Genomic DNA, 22,180 nt, shown 5'->3' with positions numbered 1-22,180 from the left:
ACCCATTGATGGAACCTTCACATATCCAAACACATCACTGTGCACAAGCTCTAATATTTGTTTCGCCCTCTTACCACCAAAGGGGAAACCCACTTGATTCTGCCTCCCATATACACAATTTTCACAGAAATCAAAATCCAGAGAGCTATTACTCATACCTTCTACCATACCTTGACCATGAAGTATTCGAAGGCCCTTCTCTCCAATATGTCCAAGTCGTTGATGCCACAACATGGTCTTCTCTCCAGAGACCACTAGATTTTCTGCTCCACTTTCAGGAACCACAGAACTATTGCACCCATCAATAACAGTGCTACCTTGTAGCTTGTACAGAGTTCCAATCTGAACTCCTCGCATCAATACGAGTGCTCCCCAAACCATCTTGCAGGTATCCTTCTCAAACACTGTTTTTACACCTGCATCATCCAGCTTGCTTATGGAAATCAGATTTCTAGCCAATGGAGGAATATGCAGAACACCCGGAAGTTTTCTAACCCTTCTACCTTGCAACTTCAACTTTACTTTTCCAAGACCAACGATTCTAGCCTTCTTTTCATCCCTCATGAAGACATCACCACCATCATATTTCTAATACTCACAGAACTATTCTCTATGGGGAGTGAAGTGAAAGGATGCACCTGAGTCAATCAACCATGCCTCATGATCTACATGTGTACTTGAAGAAGCCAAGTACACATACCCACCTTCATCTGAGGTGGTTTTCGCCTCTACAGAAGGATAATCATCAGATACCTTTCCTTTGTCAAGAGATTTATATTTACAGGCCCTTTTATAGTTCCCTTCCTTTTTGCGTTTCTAGCAAACCACCTTCACAGGTTTTCCTGGAGATTTATATCTCCCACTTGATGAATTATTTTTGTTTCTATTCTGGGACCGTCCTCGTACAGACAAGGCATCACCATTCTGGCTCTCCATATTTTTATGTCTCATCTCGTCCCTTAGCAAGGATGAGACTATTTCATCAAACTGCAAGGCAGTTGCATTGCTACCTATTGTAATAACTAGACTATCCCACGAATCTGGTAGAGAACACAACAAACTGATGCACTTATTTTGATCTAAAATTTTAATATCAATAGACAACAAATGACTTACCATAGTATTAAATGCGTTTAGATGCTCTGTCATCGAGTCTCCATCTTTCATCCTCAGGTTATCAATTTTTTCCGTATGAACAGTTTATTCACCAGAGATTTATATTGGTACAAAGTCCCTAAATTGTCCCACAAAGCCTTTGTCGTAGCTTCCCCTGATACATTTAGAAATACTTAATCTGAGATGCACAATCGTATTGTGCTCCTTTCCTTCTGATCCAACTTCTTCCATTCTTGATTGGATACTCCCGTTGATTTAGTACCCGGATCTATCGTGATCCACTGATCTTTATCCACCAACAGATCCTCCATCTTGATTTTCGACAGGTCAAAACTCTGACCATTAAATTTCTCGATCTCTATCTTTCCCCTTCTCGCCATCTTCTTTCACCACTAGAATTGATCCCGTAGATCTCCCACTGAATAGGGTCTAAGACAGGCCCGAGCGAAACCCCTCAGCAACAAAGGCATCCCCTTTAAGCCAAAACAACTCTTACACCAAATGTAGATCATAACCCCGTATAGAAATTACCTGCATATGAATTCTAAAACACAAAAAATAAACAATGCAAGAGCATAACACATAAAACACATATACATAGAGATTTTCCCTTAGATCCCAAAACCAGGACTACTAGCTTGATTTTTCATTATGTTCCTTTCAATGTTACAATACATATTTATACATGCCGAAGCATCCAATGCCATGGACCGAAAACCATCACATCCAAAACCATGGACCGAAAACCATCACATCCAAAACCATGTGTGAAAAACCATGCACAAAACCATAGGTAGGTCCGGTCAACCTAATATAGGGTCCAAAAAAATTTATCCAACCCAACAAGAGAGCTTAGTCGTGGAAAGAATATAACACTACCCAACATTCTCCCACTTGTCATTTTCTTTCCACGGGGGGCCACAAGAGAGCTTAGTCATTTATCCAGCCATACAATTCCCATTGTTTCTCTACACCAAGAGAACTTCTAAGAGCTCATAGATTTTTGTAGAATTCCTGCAGAAACTCTGATAGATCTAGAATTCTAGTTAAATTAAACACAAGTAATTTGATGATATTCAAGAGAGGAGAGAAATAATTTGCTCCATAAAATCAATTTATTAAATTAATGAACAATATTAATACATGATAAACCAAACCACTAATACAAAAGGGAGGTGGTTATATAGAAATTTCCGAATCTAGAAAACTAGGAAAAAACTAGTAAAAAACTAGAAAATGCTAATAAAAGCTGAAGGGAGGCCTAAAATAGCAACAATTACTCAAGAAAACCTATGCCAACTATCAGCCACAAGGAAATATTGATGAGGGGCACATTTCCCAAGGAATACAACTTTAAAACATTCTAAAATGGTCCAGGGGACCAAATCCCTTGATTTAAGGGGGAATCTTCATGTGGGGTGCCAATCCTCAAATAACTCAAGTGGATGAGGTGTGAACATGTACTTAGATATCTAAATGGTTTAGGAAAGTGGTTGGACCAATATTTCCATAATATTAAGCCTTTAAAGGCAAAATACAAGGGAATATTGGTCCACCAAGCTAGTTTACCAAAAACCAAGTGTGAATATGAATTTTATTGCATGTGGCTAAGTCAAGGATACTTAGCCTAAAAAATAAATGTAGTTGTTAGGATTATATTCCAACACACCCCCTTCATCCTAACTCACTTATCTAAATAGAGTCCCGGCCAAGATGCCATGTTAGGTAATCGGGTACAATAAATAAAATATCCTCATAAAATGAAGAAAGAGGGAAAACCTCGTGGGAACCCACCCCCCCCCCCCCCCCCCCCCCCCCTGAAACAAAAGAGGAAAAGAGGGTTAAGTGGCTAGAAGGGCGTACTCAGCTGTCTCCACCACTCCAAGCGTAGTTCTCAGTTCTGAAAATTTCTTTTCAGTGACAGACTTGGTGAAGATCTCTGTAACCTGGTGCTCAGTGGGGGCAGTACTACAGTGATATGACTCAGTCACAGATCAGTTTGCGGATGTAATGCATGTGAATATAGATGTGCTTGGTCCTCTACCTCTGAACTGGATCAATTGATATCTGAATGGACCCATAATTGTCACAAAATATGATAGTCAGAAGTGGATATTGAATACCAAACTCAAAGAGAAGCCCCTGCAACCAAACAGCCCGTGTAGTTGTATTCAATGCACCTTTATACTCTGCCTCAGCTGTAGATAAAGCAATCGTGGATTGCTTCCTGATAGACCAGCAAAAAGGCCCTAAACCAAAGCTAAAAACATAACCAGAGGTGGACTTCTGGTCTATAGCATCGCCAACCCAATCATAATTTGTCTACCCAATCAGTGAAAGTGGGCAATCTACAACATAAAAGATACAAAAACGGGAAGTACCTTTCACATATATAAGGATTCTCTTTGTAGCTTTCCAGTGAAGCTCATGGGGCTCCTACATATATCTGGAAAAAACTCCTACTGCAAAATATATATTAGGTCGAGACTGAATACGATACAACAAAATCCCAACCAATTATGGATACAATGTACTATCCACCAAAGGTGTAGTACCCGCATCCTCAAATCTGATCCCCAAAGGAAAAGGAGATGTTGCTGGCTTGCATTCTGTCATCTGAAAGTGGACAAGTAGATCTAATGCATACTTATACTATGCCATCTTGATCCTTGAAGTAGATTGAGAAACTTCAAGACCAAGAAAGTAGTGCAACAGTCCTAAATCTATCATGGAAAATCGATCGTGCAATGCTGATTTTGCCGAATCAATAGCTGAGGTAAGGTTACTTGTCATCAGTAAATCATATACATAAAGTACTATCAGCAAAATGGAATCATCATGTTGTAGCAAATAAACATTCAGATCAAATTTCCATCGAATGAATCCAATGGAAAGCAGGAAAGAATCCATCTTTGCATACCAGGCTCTGGGAGCCTATTTTAGGCCATACAAAGATTTCTTTAATCTGCAAACAAGGGAAGAGTTCTAAATGTATCCCTATGGCTACTCCATATATATTTTCTCCTTGGGATCTCCATGAATAAATGCACTCTTCACATCCATGTGATGAACTTCCCATCTGCGAGAAGCAGCAATGGCTAAAACTAGTCGAATGGAGTCCATTTTTGCAACAAGTGCAAATGTCTTTGTGTAGTCTATGCCATGTACCTATGAGTATCCTTTTGCTCAAGATTTATAATTTCTAATCTCACCATCTGCATCAATATTTTTTCGATAGATCCATTGGCATTGAATAAGCTTTCTTCCTTTCAGAAGTGGATCCAAGTCCCTTGTGTTGTTTTCCATCAGAGCAAAGTACTCTTCATCCATGGAAGCCTCCCAAAGCGGGTTTCCAGCAGCCTAAGAGTGTGACTGTGGATTTGAACCAAGTGTAATATAGAAATGTATGGGAAGCAATGATTTGGTGGCAGCCAGGGCTTGAGGAGCCCCAAAAAACTATGATCTAGTCATTCTTGCATCCACATGATCACAGACCAGTTTACCAGCATCTTGCAGGTTTTCTTTGCCCAAGTTGGCAGATGAGTTGAAGTAGCCATGAAATTCTCCTCATCCTTTGAATCAAACCCAAGAGGATTCTCTGATTCCTTCTCTAAAGTGCTCGAATAAGTTTCAGACTCCTCCTCATCAATGGCAACAAGCGGTTTCTCGGCAGGGTCTGTTGAAATATCATGCATTGATTGTTCTTCAAACTTCAAACTTCGAGCTACAAGGAACTTTTCAGTATGGGAGTCCAACAATATATATCCTTTGAAACTGTCAAGATATCCAAAAAAGATAAATTCAACACTTTGAGGCTCCAAAGCCTTCCTCTTATTTGTCAGAATGTGAGCCCATGCTCATGAACCAAAAATGCGAAAGTGCAACACTTTTGGCTTCTTACCGGTCCAACATTCAAATGGAGTGGTTCCTTGGAGTGCTTTGTGAGGAATGTGGTTCTGAATGTATGCTACACAATTAATAGCTTCAGCCCATATCTTAGGAGCTAATGATTTGGATTGTAGCATACAATTGGCCATCTCTTTTAACGACCGGTTTTTCCTCTCCATGACACCATTATGATGTGGTGTATATGGCACTGTGTGTTGTGGTTGTATACCTGCATCAATACAAAGTTGTTGCACATATTTGTTGACATACTCCCCCTCATTATCAATACAGAGTATCTTAATCTTACACCCAGACTCATTCTCAACAAGTGCTTTAAATTATATAAGGCATTAAAATACTTCCGATTTTAATTTCAGAAAAAATACCCAAGTAAAGCAAGATAAATCATCTATGAAGGTGAGAACATATCGAGCCTTACTGATTGAAAGCTACGGGAATGGGCCCATGATGTCACTGTGAATCAGCTCAAGAGGTGAAGAAGCTCTTTGTGCCTTCCCTTTGTAAATTGTTTTCTCTGGATTCTTGCCAAGAATGCATCCTTCACATGCACCACTTGTGAATTTAATAGCGGGAAATCCTTCTACCATGTTTTCGTTGCTGAGTTGATGCAAGTACTTATAGTTTAGATGGCCAAATATTTCATGCCATAACCTAATGATATCATTAGATTGTGACCTAAATACAGTGCTAATATATTTAGGAACAAAGTGGGAGAAGAAATACAAACGAGAACTGTGATCCGCAATTCCATGTGCACGTTGTGAACCCGTGGAAATGTCGATAATCACTGTGAAGTTCAGAGTGAACTCCACCTTCCTTCTAGAGGCGGAATGAGTGATCTGATATATTGAGAGAAGATTTCCAACAAACAAGGGAACATGAAGCACATTTGTGAAGCAGCCCCCTTTAAGGTCTACAATTCCTTCTCTGCACACCTTTGCAGGTGTGGCATCTCCCATGTAAATTGGGGATTTGGTGCTTTCTTCGATGGAGGAAAATTCATCTTTTGATGTAGCCATATGGTTCGATGCACCTGAATCAAGGATCCAAGCTGATGGAGTGGATGTGACAACCCTTAAAGCATGACCATCTCGTGCTCTCCCTCTCCCATCTCCCGTTCTATTATCATCCTTCTTCTTTGCATTCTCAGACACGGTGAGATTGTGTTGCTGCAATTGCTTAGCCATCTCATCAATTGTTTTCCTCATGCAATTTTCTTTGGGACGAAAACGTTTGGAACAGTAGCTGTAAAGTGTTCTTTCCTTCTTCTTCTTACCCTTAGGCAAAGAATATCTCTCTGAAGATTGTACGGGTCTCTACTTCTTCGGTTCATTAAATTTACCCTTCCCTTTTTGCTTGTCTCTTCCACGGCTCTTTGGAGCATCAGTAGCCGCAAGTTCTTGCTTCTTTGAACATTTGATGGCACCCATTTGGACTAACATAGCTTTCTCTTGAGTCAATGCTTCAATGAAGTCATTAAATGGAGGCATTTCCCATTTTTCCTGAGTCAATTTAGATGCTTGAAAGGAAGATACAAATATGGAATATTTAGGGCCTAATTTTGAGAGAATCGAAAGGATGAGTTGATCTTCCTCTTTCTTGACTCCACATGCATCAAGTTCAATGAGCAGGGATTTAAACTTGGTGAAGTATTCTTGCAGGTTTCTAAAATGAGTTGGATTGAGGGATATGAGTTCATTCTCCAGTTGATGAACTCTCATTTCATCCTGCTTGCCAAATAGTCCTTCCAATGTGGTCGAGACCACATCGGGAGTAGTGGCTCTGCTAACATGAAAGAGGAGTTCTATAGAAATTGATAGGCATATCAACCCAATTGCTTCATCTAATTTATTGAAATACTTGATCTTCTCCACTGCAGAAGTCGGTTCAGTCTTCGTTCCCATTGTTACCTTGTAAATCCCTTTGATTCGGAGGAGCAGAGTGATCTCTGTCTTCCATTCCAAGTAATTGAAAGGATTTAGAATGAGTTTTGTGGACCAAGAGAGATGATCCATTGCTACTTTCTGTACCTCCTGATGATCTATACCTACAAATAAAACCGTGTACAATCCACTAGATTCGAACTAGCTCCAATACCATGTAGAATTCCTGCAAAAACTCCGATAGATCTAGAATTCTAGTTAAATTAAACACAAGTAATTTGTTGATATTCAAGAGAGGAGAGAAATAATTTTCTCCATAAAATCAATATATTAAATTAATGAACAATAGTGATACATGAGCAACCAAACCTCTAATCCCAAAGGGAGGTGGTTATATAGAAATTGTTGAATCTAGAAAACTAGGAAAAAACTAGTAAAAAACTAGAAAAGGCTAAGAAAAGCTAATGGGAGGCCTAAAATAGTAAAAATGACTCAAGACAATCTATGCCAACTATCAGCCATGAGGAAAGAATGAGGAGGGGTGAATTTCCTGAGGAAGGCAACTTTAAAACATGCTAAAATGGTCCGGGGGACCAAATCGCTTGATTTAAGGGGGAATGTTCATGTGGGGCGCCAATCCTCAAATAAATCAAGTAGATGAGGTGTGGTTAGGTGTGAACATGCACTTAGATGTCTAAATGGTTTAGGAAAGTGGTTGGACCAATATTTACATAATATTAAGCCTTTAAAGGAGAAAAACAAGGGAAAGTTGGTCCACCGAGCTAGTTTACCAAAAACCAAGTGTGAATATGATTTTTAGTGCATGTGGCTAAGTCAAGGATACTTAGGCTAAAAAATAAATTTATATGTTAGGATTATATTCCAACAATTTTGTCAATGCATCTGCAGTATTCTTCAAAGTGTCCACCTTTACCATCAACACCTTTTTGTCTTCTATCATATCCCTCACAGAGTGATACTGAACATCAATGTGCTTTGTCTTTGAATGTTAAGCAGGGTTCTTTGCCAACAAAATTACACTTTAGCTGTGATAGTCTATCCTTATAGCTCCCTGTACTAACCCCATACTTGAACACAATCTCTGCAACCAAACTGCTTCCTTGCTTGCATGAGTGGCTGCCATGTATTATGCCTATGTAGTTGATAGTGCCACTACAAATTGTTTCTTACTCATCCAACTGACTGCACCTCCAAATAGGTTAAACACATACCCACTTGTAGATCTTCTTTGATCCAGATCTCCAGCCCAGTTCGCATCAACAAAGCCATGGATATCCAAAGCTCTGTCCAATCCTAGTCTTCCTTGGTAGTAGAAACCATAATCAATAGTGCCACGCAAATACCTGAAAACCCGCTTCACTGTTTTCCAATGCTCCTTCCCTGGTTTTGACATAAACATGCTCAATACTCCCACTTCATGTGAAATGTCTCATCTAGTACAAACCATCGTATAAATCAAGCTACCGACTACACTTGCATATGGAACACGGGACATATCCTCTTCCTCTTCCTGTGTCTTGGGACACTGTTCAACAGATATCTTTACACCTATAGCAATAGGAACCTTCACCGGTTTACTATCCTGCATATTAAACCTCTGCAATATTGTCTCGACATACTTCCTCTGGTTTAAACAGAGCTTCCTCTTTCCCCGATCTCTTTTAATTTCCATGGCGAAAATATAGTTTGTAGCACCAACATCTTTCATGTCGAATTTGGAGGACAGTTGGGTCTTCAAATCTTGTATAATTTCCTTGTCATTCCAACCAACAACATATCATCCATATACAAGGCTAGATAAATAACACAGTCACCAATTAGTTTAAAATACACATAGTGATATGCTTTGCTTTTGGTGAAGCCAAGTCCTCGTATAAATGTATCAAATTTCTGATACCACATCCTTGGTGACTCTTTTACCCCATACAAAGACTTCTTTAACTTGCATACCAGTTCTTTCTTACCCTTCACCACAATGCCTTCAAGTTGCTTCATGTAGATCTCTTCTTGCAGATCCCTGTGAAGAAATGTTGTCTTCACATCCATCTATTCTACATCAAAATCAAAAGTAGTAGCAACAGATAAAAGTAATCTAATAGAATCTACCTTGGCAATAGGAGAAAAAATATCACCAAAATCAATTCCTGACACTTGGGAATAACCTTTTGCTTTCTATTTCTCTGCATTTCCTTTTGGATTTGTCTTCTTCTTGAACACCCATTTTCTACCAATGGGTTTCCTTCTAGCCAGCAACTCCACTAGATCGATCCCAAGCCTCATTTTTTTGAAAAGATGCCATTTCATGAACCATGGCCTCTTTCCAGAGTTTTTCATTCTCTGAATCTACTGCTTCCTTCATAGTTCTGGGATCATCATCAGTAACAGATAAATCAAAATTTTAACAGAAAGTAGATGGACTATACCTTTTTGGTTGCCTTCTTTCTCGAACTGATCTTCTCACACACAGAGTTTGTGGATCTTCATCTTCTGATTCCTCCTCTGCTGTAGGGTATGATTCTTCCATCACTATAAGCATCTCATGATTCACCCTCCAAATAATGGAAGTTCAAGCCCTCTTTCCCTTTGCTCCAAACCAAACTCTATAAGTTTATTCTCCCTTCACACACAAACTAGAAGGCTAAGGTTCTCAATATGGCTCTCAAGATTTGCATACTATTTAAGCCCTTTCATTAGCTAGCCGAGGGTGTGAAATGAGGAGTTTATATAGCTTTGATAGAGGGGAAATGGATCCTCCTATGGTGGGAGAGGCCTTATCCCTTTCAGTTGGTTCCATTTTAATAGGGGAAAGGAGCCTAAACAATCCCTCTAGGCTCTACCTTGCCCAACCATTTACTAGACTTCCATTCACGAATCTTCTAGACCTGGAAGCTTCGACTCCATTTATAAAAACTTGGCAAAAGTGGGTTAGTGTGGGTGATGAATGGATTACTTGTGTCGTTCGACACTACTCCTAGTTTTAGACTATACAAATCATTGCAGGGAAGGAATTGAGGACTAGCGTTGGTCTCGAAAACTGAGCTTGAAGGAATATTCTTTGGAAATGGTGTAAGAGGGAAATGGTGTAAGAGGGAAATGTTCTGTAGATGAAGAGGGATGTAGGGACATTTTCTTCATGGTAGGGAAACATATGAGGGTCATTGTAGAGGTTCTATAGGATTGAGGAATGGGGAGTACATGGACATTGACAAAATCCTCTCTGCGGACACAGACGATCCCTGTAGCCCAAGAGTGGGTCTAGATGCAGAAAATACAATCTAATGTACATTTCTTTAGATTAGAATCAAATAAGAGGGCCTACCTCTTATAGAGATAATCCACTTGATGTTGATCTTGTTTCCTTGCTCCAGCTTCCTTTCTCTTCTTTCGTTCAAATACCTGAAACAAACATGCAAGAAACAACATCAAATGTGATAGCATAAAATCGAATTCAATCTACTTAAAAGGTGAAGGATTTTTAAGCTATCAAATGCAATATTACACATGATATAGGAAATAAACCATTAGTTTTATTAATAAAACTTCAAAGGTAAATACAACCAGAACCTTGACCTTGCAGGTTCCCTTTGGCATGTCTGGGATCTAGAACCATTATAAGCATCTCATGATTCACCCTCAAAACAATGGAAGTTCAAGGCCTCTTTCCTTTTGCTACAAACAAAACACTATAATCTTATTCTCCCTTCACACACAAACTAGAAGGCTAAGGTTCTCAATATGGCTCTCAAGATTTGCACATTATTTCAGCCCTTTGATTACCTAGCTGAGGGTGTGAAATGAGGAGTTTATATAGCTTTGATAGAGGGGAAATGGATCGTCTTATGATGGGAGAGGCCTTATCCCTTTTGGTTGGCTCCATTTTGATAAGGGAAAGGAGCCCAAACAGTCTCTCTGAGCTCTATATTGTGCAACCATTTACTAGACTTTTGTTCACGAAGTTTCTAGACCTGGATGCTTCGACTCCATTTTTAAAAACTTTCCAGAAGAGGGTCAGCATGGGTGATGAATGGCTTACTTGCATCGTTTGGTGCTAGTCCTAGTTTTAAACTCTGCAAATCGGCATAGGAAAGGAACTGAGCACTAGCGTCAGTCTCTAAAAATGAGCTTGAAGCAATATTCTTGAGAAATGATGTAAGAGGGAAATGTTCTGCAGATGAAGAGGGATGTAGGGACATGTTCTTCATGGCAGGGAAACATATGAGGGTCACTATAGAGGTTCTCCAGGATCGATGAACGAGGAGTACAGGGACAGTGAGAAAATGTTGTGTAACACTAGCCCTTGGGTCCCACTAAGGTTTTACACCATTTGACTGTTGGATGCTCCCATGATATGGAATTGACATTGTCTAGAGGCTCTAGACACTCTCATGTCAAGGCATGCCAGCATCCAGGGACTATTTTTCCCAGTGTTGTGCTAGTGTCTCCAGGATTTGAGCCACTTTTTGAGGCCCAAAGCCTAGGTCACTGGCCAGAATTGAATGACACCTTCAGAACAGAAATATAACAAGGAAACAATGATACAAATGTAAATACTTGAACAAGCCCTTAATGGGACCCCCACTACCCATGACAGCCATTACTTCAAACTTATCGCAAATATGTAATCTATAGGTGTAAACAACAAATTTAAGCATGGGGGCCTCATACTTATCTCATAATCACTATGAAGCATTGTTCCCTTATATCATTTGCTGCATTGTTGTCTATTAGGTCATAAATATATTTTTCATTCATTCACAAGTAAAAACACGATGAGGTACATACATGGCCACTGTCATAAAACATATACATAACCAACATAATAGCAACAAAAATACTAAGGAAATCACAACCATATGATCCACATATAAATTGGTATAATACTCATAGAATTACAAGGAGAAATAACCTCATATTGATGATGAAAAATTCAAACCTGGGATGGGACTACCATGTTCCACCTAACCATAGAATGGCTAAGACAAATCTCTCTTCATCCATTCACCCCCGTGCCCTATTCTAATCATGAATGTGGGACTCAAAGCATGTGGGACTCAAAGCAAGAGAACCAAAGAGGGCATCCCAAGGCTAAACCACTTCACCCTCATTAATATATATTAAGCTCTACTGTGATTCATCCTAGATCATTAGGACAACACAATAAACATGTAATAATAGTATTTACCATGATCTTCACCAAATCACTAGGCCAAACAAGCATGGATTCCATTGGATCTCTCCACCTACACCGTGATGAATTTTCATGTCTCCTAGTCTCTCAGGCTTTACCACAATCCACATCGAATCACTAAGCTCTAAACGGAGACCCACTCTCCACGGTTTACTGCATATTCCAACCTGGGATTACTAGGCCCAAAGAAGAGAAATCCACCTCTTGGCTTTACCATATATCCTACCACTCACCAACAGGGATTCCTAGGCCCACCGAGGCAACACAATCGTGGCTTTACCATGACCCACAATATAGCTCAGAGGTTCCTAGGCTAGTGGCTTTACCATGATCCATAGTCTGGTTCAAGGACAACTAGGCCATGTTCTCTATCATTTGGAGATCCACCTCACTTAGCTTCGAATTTATCCAGAAATCTAGCTCATCCAAAAAATGAAAACCCCATCACACCATGGCTATCAGGAAATAAGCCTAGGCTGAAAACACTGTCACACCTAGAAAATCCCATGCCATAGCAATAAAAGAACCAGATGCAATACCATGCATGCCAAATCTAGAAAGGAAATACACATGAAAATCGATACCTGCAAAGAATATTTCTCTAGCTGCTTGATCATGCTCTTCTTTGCTTTCTCTTGCCTTCCTCTTGAATTCTTTGGCCTTCTTTATCCAATGCCAAAGTGCTCCAAGAAAACTCTAATTTTGCAAGAGTGAGAGGCAGAGAGAATAATAATAAGAGAGCTCCAAAACTGAACTGAGAAAATGTTACAAACTGGTCCTCAAAAGACTTTTTATCAATTAGGCCTATATTTTCTTCATTTTCCATTAGTTTCCTTCATTTTTCTCCTCACATGCAACATGTGACCTTTCACCTTCCTTTTCACCTAATTTCCATTATTTTCATAAACAAATGTGCCAAAAATGTCATTTTTCCTTTCTAAAGCCTGAGTCATTGCATTTTCCAATTTCCTTAGCCATAATAAACCAAATGAACATCCACTAAGATGTCTTGCCCAACATTTAGCTTGGAATATGTGTCCCATCATCCGTGGTTACTATGTTTTCCTTTATTAACTTATATTACATGGAATTTTCACCAGGGCTGTTACATGAAGATGGTGTTGCTTCACTCTTGGTTGATAATGAATCTAAGAATCTCAGTGATGAATCAAATAGAACCAATTTTCTTGATCAATTTGAAGTATTGGACAACCATCATCCTAGTGATCCTGACTCCATTATTCTATGGGATGATGTATGCCCAAGTGCACCAACTGATCTTTTGGTTCCTCTAGAAGATGTTGATTTTACATAATTGGATCTAGAACCTAGTCCAACTGAAGAAAATGTTTTTATCAAAACTTCCTCTTCATATCATTATCCCTTATGCTCTCCCATTTGTGATGCATCTACATGTGATGAAGATACTCCATGTTTTTCAATTTCTTCATCGGATGAATTCACTTCCCAATTGACACAATGTAGTGAGGTTGTCCATGATGAGAGGAAAAATAATAATATGATTGATTATGCTTTCCATCTCATATCATCTCTTGTTTTGCATGAAGATAACTCTTCAAATCAATTTTCTCATGAAATTTCTCTGATTCATATATCTTTATATTTGTGATCAAAAGAATCTTTCGACTTGAGTAATATGGTCGTCAAAATTGTAAAATACACTCAAACCAATGACATATATATCTTCCATCCGATTAGTAGTGGTCTCGCTGAAATAAATGAAAACATCCAATCTCACACCATAAGCAATAGATTCAATATCAAGATTCTAAAAGCAAGAAATAAAATTACTCGAATCAAGAAAGTATAAAGACCTAGTAAGCAAAATTAGATTGATGATTTGAAGAATGCAATCAAACCTAAGATAAATAGTTTTATATGTGCCATGGAAGAAAATTTGAATAAAGGCATGGAATATTTGAAGAAACACATGGATGTTTTGAAGGAAGGTGGGACAAAACTGCTACAAGAAAGGCATCCTAATGACAAAAATGTAGTAGAGGAAACTCATGATGAGTAAAAAATAAATATTAATCATCATTTCATAGAATCTAACATTGGATTGAAAACCCACCATATTCCAATGATTGATATGAGGAAGTTTTATGGCAAGGATCCCATAACATGGATACTATAGATGAAGAAATATTTTGATCTACATGATTTGCAACTGTTACAAAAGGTATGTATTGCATCTTTATATTTAGAACCGAATCAATTTTTATGGTATAAATGGATTTTTCCTAGTAAACCACCTGTCATCTGGTCAATTTTCATAGAGGAAATGATAGCACATTATGAGGATACAAAGAGAAAGACCTTTTTTAGCTAATTGATAAATCTCAAACAAAAGGGTTCATTGATGGGGCATATTGAGGACTTACAAAAGTTAAATATAAGGGTAGAATATATTCCAGAGGAGAATAGGATTGATGTGTTCATAGGGATTTTAAAGGATAACATCCAAAATGAGGTTTACCATTTGGAACATGATTCATTGGAGAAGGCATTTAGGTTGGCAAGAAAAATTGAAATCAAAATTATGGCAACAAGGAATACTACCACTGACAACTATAATATGGAAGTGTTGTTTCTCTTAGCCTTTCACCACCTACAAGGTTGACACCACAATAATTGGAAGAAAAAAGAGAAAAATGGCTTTGTTACAATTGTGATAGAAAATACACTAAAGGTCATAAGTGTGATGAGAAGAAATTAATTTACATAGATGGGGAAGAGGAGCAATAAAAGGAACAAGAAACGTCAAAAGAAGAGGATATACACCAAGAACCAATCCTAGAGAAAGAAGAAATGAATCTGCCCATATCTTATAATGCATTGACAAGAATTACCACTCCTCAAACTCTCAAGATAGAAGGTCATATCAAGAAGAAAAAGATAATAGTGTTAATTGATTCGGGTAATACCCATAATTTTATTCATTGTAAAATAGCCAAGGAATTGAATTGCTTCCTATATCTAGCACCAGAGTGTCAAGTAGTGGTTGCAAATGGAGGAAACATAAATTTCTTTGGAAAGTGCCATAATATCAAGTTATCCATGGGAGAATATGTCTTGAATAGTCCAATGCTTTCCATTCCAATGGTTGCTGCAGATGTTGTACTAGGAATGCAATGGTTGCAATCTTTGGGTACGATAGATTTTAATTTTCAAGAACTTTTCTTGAATATTTTTTGGCAAGGAAAGGAATCTGAATTAAGGGGTATCGAAGGGAAACTGGGAAATATAATTAGCTCTAACAACATGACAAAGATTCTAAAAAAAGAACAACAGGGTGTAATTTCACAATTATGTTCACTACATTTTCCCACATGGACATCATCTATTTCAACACATCTCCAAAACTTTTTAGACAATCATTCCAAGGTATTTGAGACTCTGAAACGCGTCTCACCTATTTTTTATTATGATCATGCTATTCATTTGATTCCAGGAAGTGTCCCCCCAAACATCAGGCCTTATATATATCCATATGCCGAAAAGAGTGAAATTGAACGTATGGTTTCATAAAAGCTAGAGGTTGGTATAATTCAACCTAGTCAAAGCTATTTCTCTACTCCAGCGATATTGGTACACAAGAAGGTTGGATCGTGGTGCATGTTTCCAAATTATAGGGAGCTCAACAAGCTTACTATTAAAGATAAATTTCCCATTCCTGTCATTGATGAATTATTGGATGAATTACATGGAGAAATTTACTTCACCAAGTTGGATCTTCATTCAGGATATCATCAAATCAGAACAAAGACTAAAGAAATTCTAAAAAAAACAATTAGAACTCATGAGGGTCATTATGAATTTTTAGTTATGCCTTTTGGCCATACTAATGCACCTTCTGCAATTCAAGGTTTAATGAATTCCATTTTCAAACCCTTCATTAGAAAATTTGTGTTAGTATTTTTTGATGATATACTAATATACAACAAGTCTTGGAAGGATCATGTTCAACATGTTGATAGGTTGCTCAAACTATTGGAGGAGGAACAATTATATGCAAAAGTTTCCAAATGTTTCTTTTGAGTACAAGAGGTGGAATATTTGGGTACTCAATTAGCTCATAGCTCATCTTATCATCCACCATCCATCACATCATCTTTAAGAGAAAATTCTAAGGATCAAGTAGTGGAAGATCACATCAAGCATCAACAAAAAGTTATCAAACTCTTAAAGGATAACCTCACTTTGGCGCAAAAGAGAATGAAATAACAGGCAGATTAACATCGCAACGAAATACGTTTTGATGGAGGTGACTGGGTATTTCTACGACTACAACAATACAAACAAATGTCCCTCAAGCAAGCTAAGAAGGATAATAAATTATCACCAAAGTATTATGGTCCGTACAAGGTGTTATAAAACATTGGTACTATGGCATACAAATTGGAGCTTCTTGCATCTTCTCGAGCGTACCTAGTAATCCATGTTTCATGCTTAAAGAAGGTTATACGTGAGAAGATCACAATTCAAACAATATTTCCAGAACGTCACGAGGAAGGAAAAATCATATTGGAACCTGAAGCAGTCACAAAAACAAGAAATCGAAAACTATGAAATCAATCAATTTCAGAGTATCTCATCAAGTGGAAGAACTTACCACTAAAGATTCCACATGGGAGGATGAGAATTTTATAGAGAAGAATCCATAACTACTCAAGCATTGAGGAAAAGAAATTTTGAAGGAGAGGGGCATGTTAGGTCCCTATACTACTAGTGTAACCCATTATTGTTATTAGTGCAACCCCCTCACTATATTATTGTGCCCATATAGTCCCCATGTTGATATTATTAGACCCCACAGAAGCCCACTATTGTTATTGTTGTGCTCCTACAATATTATTGTTATGTAGGTTCTGATTGTATTGGGACCCCTTAGACTCTTATATATAGAAAGGAGGTCTTGTCATTTGTATCATCCAAGAATTTTTCATTTGTGTAATGTAAATTAGATTGCCCCCTTGAAGAGACTGATTTTGAAGTCGTTTATCTATCTTTTCTATCTTTTTGTGATTTGGTTTCATAATAGGAGGCGATCCACTTCAACTTCCATTGATGGTTATGTAATGATCTCGCAACTCTGGTAAGATCCCTGAAATGATTCATGTCTGGTTTTCCTAAAAAATTCTTTCTCTTTGCATGGTTTCACTAGATGTAAATTCCTTCTTGAAATATGTTTGGCATTGCACATGTAATCTTTCAAAATTTAAAGTTTCAATTTCTGATCAAATTCAAGTTTCTATTGTACCAGATTCATCTCCATGCAAAACTCTTGCTATTAACTCAGGCTTCGAGGGTGTTTGTCTCATAGAAACATAGAATTGTAAAGTTAATTATTCTAAGGATTGTCTTTAGTCGAAGGAGCCATACCTGTCACATTCTTTTGAAAACAATGAACTAGTAATCCTTGTTGTGAATATTCTGATGCTAATATTTTTCTTCATCACACCTGAAATCCTCTTGAGTACTAGTGAATGCATGTGTTATTTGACTATTAGTCAAATTATTCTTCACTCATTTTACCTGAACTAGTTTCATGTGTTTGTTATACTATCATTCCTTTTCACTTATTTCGATGATTACGATGCTAGTGTAGTATGTAACCAGTTTTAAGAAAATGGTTTGTTACACTCATCAGGTGAGGAAGATGTTTCTATTATGCAGAGAATTCACAAAACTATTCAAATTAATTTATCCTTGTTAATTACAAACTGGGAATCTAATCATTTAATTGACCCATCTGATCATGAGTCTATCTATGATGATTGTGATTCAACTTACTATTTTCACATCAGCATATCCAATGACAATTGCTTTACATCCTTCAATATTTATGGTTTGACATCTCATTATTCGAGTACTTGTCAAGTAGTTGAGCCATTTCCACACTCGCCAATGGTTATGGAAAGTCCTCTCTGTCTTGATACGCATTCTGAATATGATCAGATCTATTTCCAATCACAATATTCTCATTGTAATCCCATACCGCTAATTGGAAATTCACCTTTTCAAATATTTCGGGGTTTTTAAGAGGATTGTCATGAATTTTACGATCCAATCATTAAATGGTTGGAGAAATATTACCTAGAAAGCTCCATTGCAAATAAAATGTTTTGATCTTTCCCCATGCTTTCTAAGGATTTCGGTGTAGATTACGACACATTCGCAAGAATATTTTGAGGTTTTTTTAAATATGTTTTTCATTGGAAAGGTAAGAATATGAGTTGGCTAAAAGTAGTAACTATGACATATCTTTCTACTAACAAGAAAGACCTTCAAATTTTTGTGCAAGTTATTCAAGTTCTTATCTTTTCTGTTTCACATTGCTTTATATTAGTTTTAATCAATCATATCTTTGTGTATGAAGGTCAAGAGTAGCTACGGTGGCTGGATTGGAAATTCCATTATACATAACCCTAACCTTATAGCTAGTTAGGTTAGGAGTAGGTCCAGATTCATATTAGTTTCCTTTGCACATGCATTGTGGACTCCCTTTGTGTACTCTTTCATTTTCATTCTAACTTTTGCCTTGCATCCTCTTTTTAGTTAGACTCCATTTCTTTTTTTCTTTTGATTTTAATTTTGTTGTTGTGTCTTCTCTCTTTTGTGTTTTGTTGAATAAGACTTCACATGAAGGATGCCATTTTTTATTGAAAGCAATGTGGAAAAATAAGGAAGGGCTTTGTGACACTAAAAAATTTATCTGACCTTTAGTTCTCCTTCTCTGTCTTGGTTACACCTTTTGATCAATGATGTTCTGACAGAGAATATGATCCTTGCATAAGGAAAGCTTTTTGTCAAACCATGATATCCATGTCTATTCTGGAAACCTTACACCTTCACTCAGTCTTCGTGTTTCAGTGTTTTCGTGCTTATCCAATCTAGTAGAAGAGGAAAAGGGGAAAAATCTAAAAGAGAAAACCTAAATAAGAGGCCTTTATATGTTCCTATGAAGGAAAAACATCTCCTTCCCTCGATAAGTCGATATCCATCTTCTTCCCATGAAATGAATAAATTCCTATGCACATTCCTATATAAATATATAAATAAAGGCGAAAAAAGAGAAAGGTTTCCTGCACTGAAACATGAAGAAAGAAATGCGTAGAGGTGAAGCAAGCAACTCTACCAGGGTATTTTCCAGGCTGGCTGGTAGTGGACGAATGTTTGCTTTCTTGTAGTGGTTCCATCAGGGTATTTTCCAGGCCCGTTAGCAGCAGAGAAACACTAGAGATGAAAAAATATACTTTGAAAATCTAAAGCTCATGAACTATAATACCCTTTCCTGATTTGAAACATTGTGATATCGTTGATCTTATGTTTGTGTTCAACCGAGAAAGGACAAAGGGGAATATGTTTATTCATAGGGTAAGTGTGGAAGCCAAGGTAATAAAAACAATGAATCAATACTTTCTAAAGAACTAGACCCTGCACAAAGAGTTTAGTGAGGTAAAGAAGTTGGAGTTCTACTAGTGTGTCGCCAAGTGTTGTCACTTCGACAAACACCCTCCAAAGTTTTTTCCTACACTCAAACTTTGGAGCCTATTGTGGATCCTGTGATTATTTGTTCCATAGTCACTTCTTGGTTGGTAATGCTTTGATAAGATTTCGATTTCCCTTCTTGGATTTCAAGTGTCAAATTCACCTTCTTACACATGCTCAGTTTGTAATGAATTCATGAGCACATTTTTTCACGCAAGCTTGAATAGGCCTAGCACAGTCCATCAAGGAAATTTTTGTGCTATGATCAACCCATGTCAATAGTTACTGTGCATGTTCATTGATAGTCTGTCACTTTCGGCTGTGTTGGTACTTCTATTTTGGTGATTTTTCAAATTGTTGCTTTTGCACACCTTCGCTCTCACAAGTGTCATTTTCATGTTTTTGACTTTTGCTTTTCCTTTCTTTCACTATAATTAGTGCTTTTCTCTTTCTCCTGCATTCATATATTTCAAGTTTCATTCGCTCTTTTCTTTCCAGATGGCATGTGTCAATTTTGGTCATGGGAAGTGTCACTTATCACGTAAACCAGAGTTTTGGTTTGTTTGAAGAGGAAGTATTGATGATAATGATTTTTCTATCATGTATACATTTTTTGCACTCATTTCCAAAGTTTCAAGCACTATTGCACAAGTGTTTCCACTTTCGTCACAAAGTATATATTTTGTGTCACACTTGGTAGGAGTCGTCACAAAGTTGTTGCAATGCGGAAGGCATGTTGTTCATACGTTCTGAGTGTTCCTTGTCATGTCATCAAGTGATCTAAGTGTGTTATCATGCTCAGAGTCTCTCTTTTTCTCAACTTCATCTCACTCATCTAACACTTAGTCCAACTTGGAAAAGTCCCCGATTGGGCCACTCAGCCTCATTCTACCCAGCCTAAACTGTGCATTATGCAATATTAGCTCTCTAGCAACATCCTTATCATTTGGCACTGAGAAATGTGTAGTCTCTACCTTCCAGGACTATGCACTGTACAATCATAGTGCCCAATTGCAGCCTTTGACCTCCAAAATTATGCAATTTCTCTCTCCTCCCGAGTCAGTACTATGCATTGTACAGTCTCAAGGCTTAGGCCTCAAACCTGAGCTCCTAAAATTTGCAATTTTGCAATCATCTAGCCTCCCTACCTCCCAAAAATGTGTAGTGGGAAAACTCAAGGTGTTGGCTTAGTGGGCCCTGACCTAGGTTCAACGTTAATTTAGCCAAACAAATCCCTACACTATTGTCCCTTTCGACATCAATCCGTTTAGCGCAGATTGAAGTCTCACCTAAAGTAGTATGGGGGGATGATGGAACTAAGTTTCTGCACTCAAAGATGGTAGTGATGTCATTTTGTACCCTAACTCCACCTTCGCGTAGACCAATAATCCTTTTAGGGCTTATTGATATACTTTTATCAATCAGCCTCTAGACCTTCATAAAGGTCTATGATCATCTTCCGGGGACCCTAAAAAGGTGATTCATCTACTTATGCGCTTTTGTAATTACTCTTACTTCTGTATTTACCCAGATTGGCTTAAGTATATGATAATTCCAACAAGAATTAAGATGTTCTTCTCGTAAACATATGTTATTACATGCGTTTAGATAACAATGTAAAATGTATAGATTCGCGCATCAAGATGGAATTAAAACATAAACCTAGTATTCATCATAACATAATCACATGGATTTATAACATAAGTAAATAGATCAAACACAGTTAATTCTAGAATAATCTTCTTTTTTAGTACTTCAAATATTCTTATAGACTCTAACTAACCTACGCACTCAGTTGCAGACTTCTACCCTAGGCCTCTATGCACACAGCTACAAAGCCTCTCTTATACTCTAAGACTCTTCGCTCTTTTCGCTAATGACCCATTACATTCATCACAGATTGCCAAAATATGTCTAGATGCCTTTAAGACTCTCCTTTTTATATAATCCCATGGTCCATGGACCATGGGTGGATCTTCTAAAGCTGATAAAACTTACATAAAAGAAGGGCGGAAACCCTTTATGACACTTTACATCTACGTGCTTTGTGACTAAAAATTGTGGAGACTTTACACTTTTCTTACAAAAACTTGAGCTTTCTGCCCAAAAATTGTGCTTTTAACTACAAAATCAACCCTAGGGGACCCTATCCCAACACAAGGTTCAATCCTCCAGCTTGATTCCTTAAGTCCCTAAACTGCGTAGTCCCTCTGCCAAAGCCTCCAAAACTGCGCATTGTGTTGTCTCAATGCTCAAAGATCCAGATTGAGTGCTTGATTCCCTCAACTGCATAATTCCTTGGCTTCTGTCCTTCCAGAACTGCATAGTGGGAATCTTCAAGCCTCAATCCCCAACCTTGATCTCTTAAGCTCCTCAATTGTGCAATCTCTAAAACCTGATTATCCTTAACTATGCCTTATGTAGTCTCAAGCCTCAGTCCCAGAGCTTGGCCTCTAGAATTGCATAATCCCTTAGCCAATCACTCAAACATTCACTAGTTGAAACCCTAATAGGTGAGTTCATGAAATATATTAGGTTACGGGTTTCC

The sequence above is a fragment of the Pinus tabuliformis genome, chromosome 5_1 (genome assembly GCF_031772625.1).
Source record: "Pinus tabuliformis cultivar Carrire ecotype Pingquan chromosome 5_1, CPIR1, whole genome shotgun sequence".
Classification (NCBI taxonomy): Eukaryota; Viridiplantae; Streptophyta; class Pinopsida; order Pinales; family Pinaceae; genus Pinus; species Pinus tabuliformis.
Note: the sequence above shows the minus strand (reverse complement) of the source record.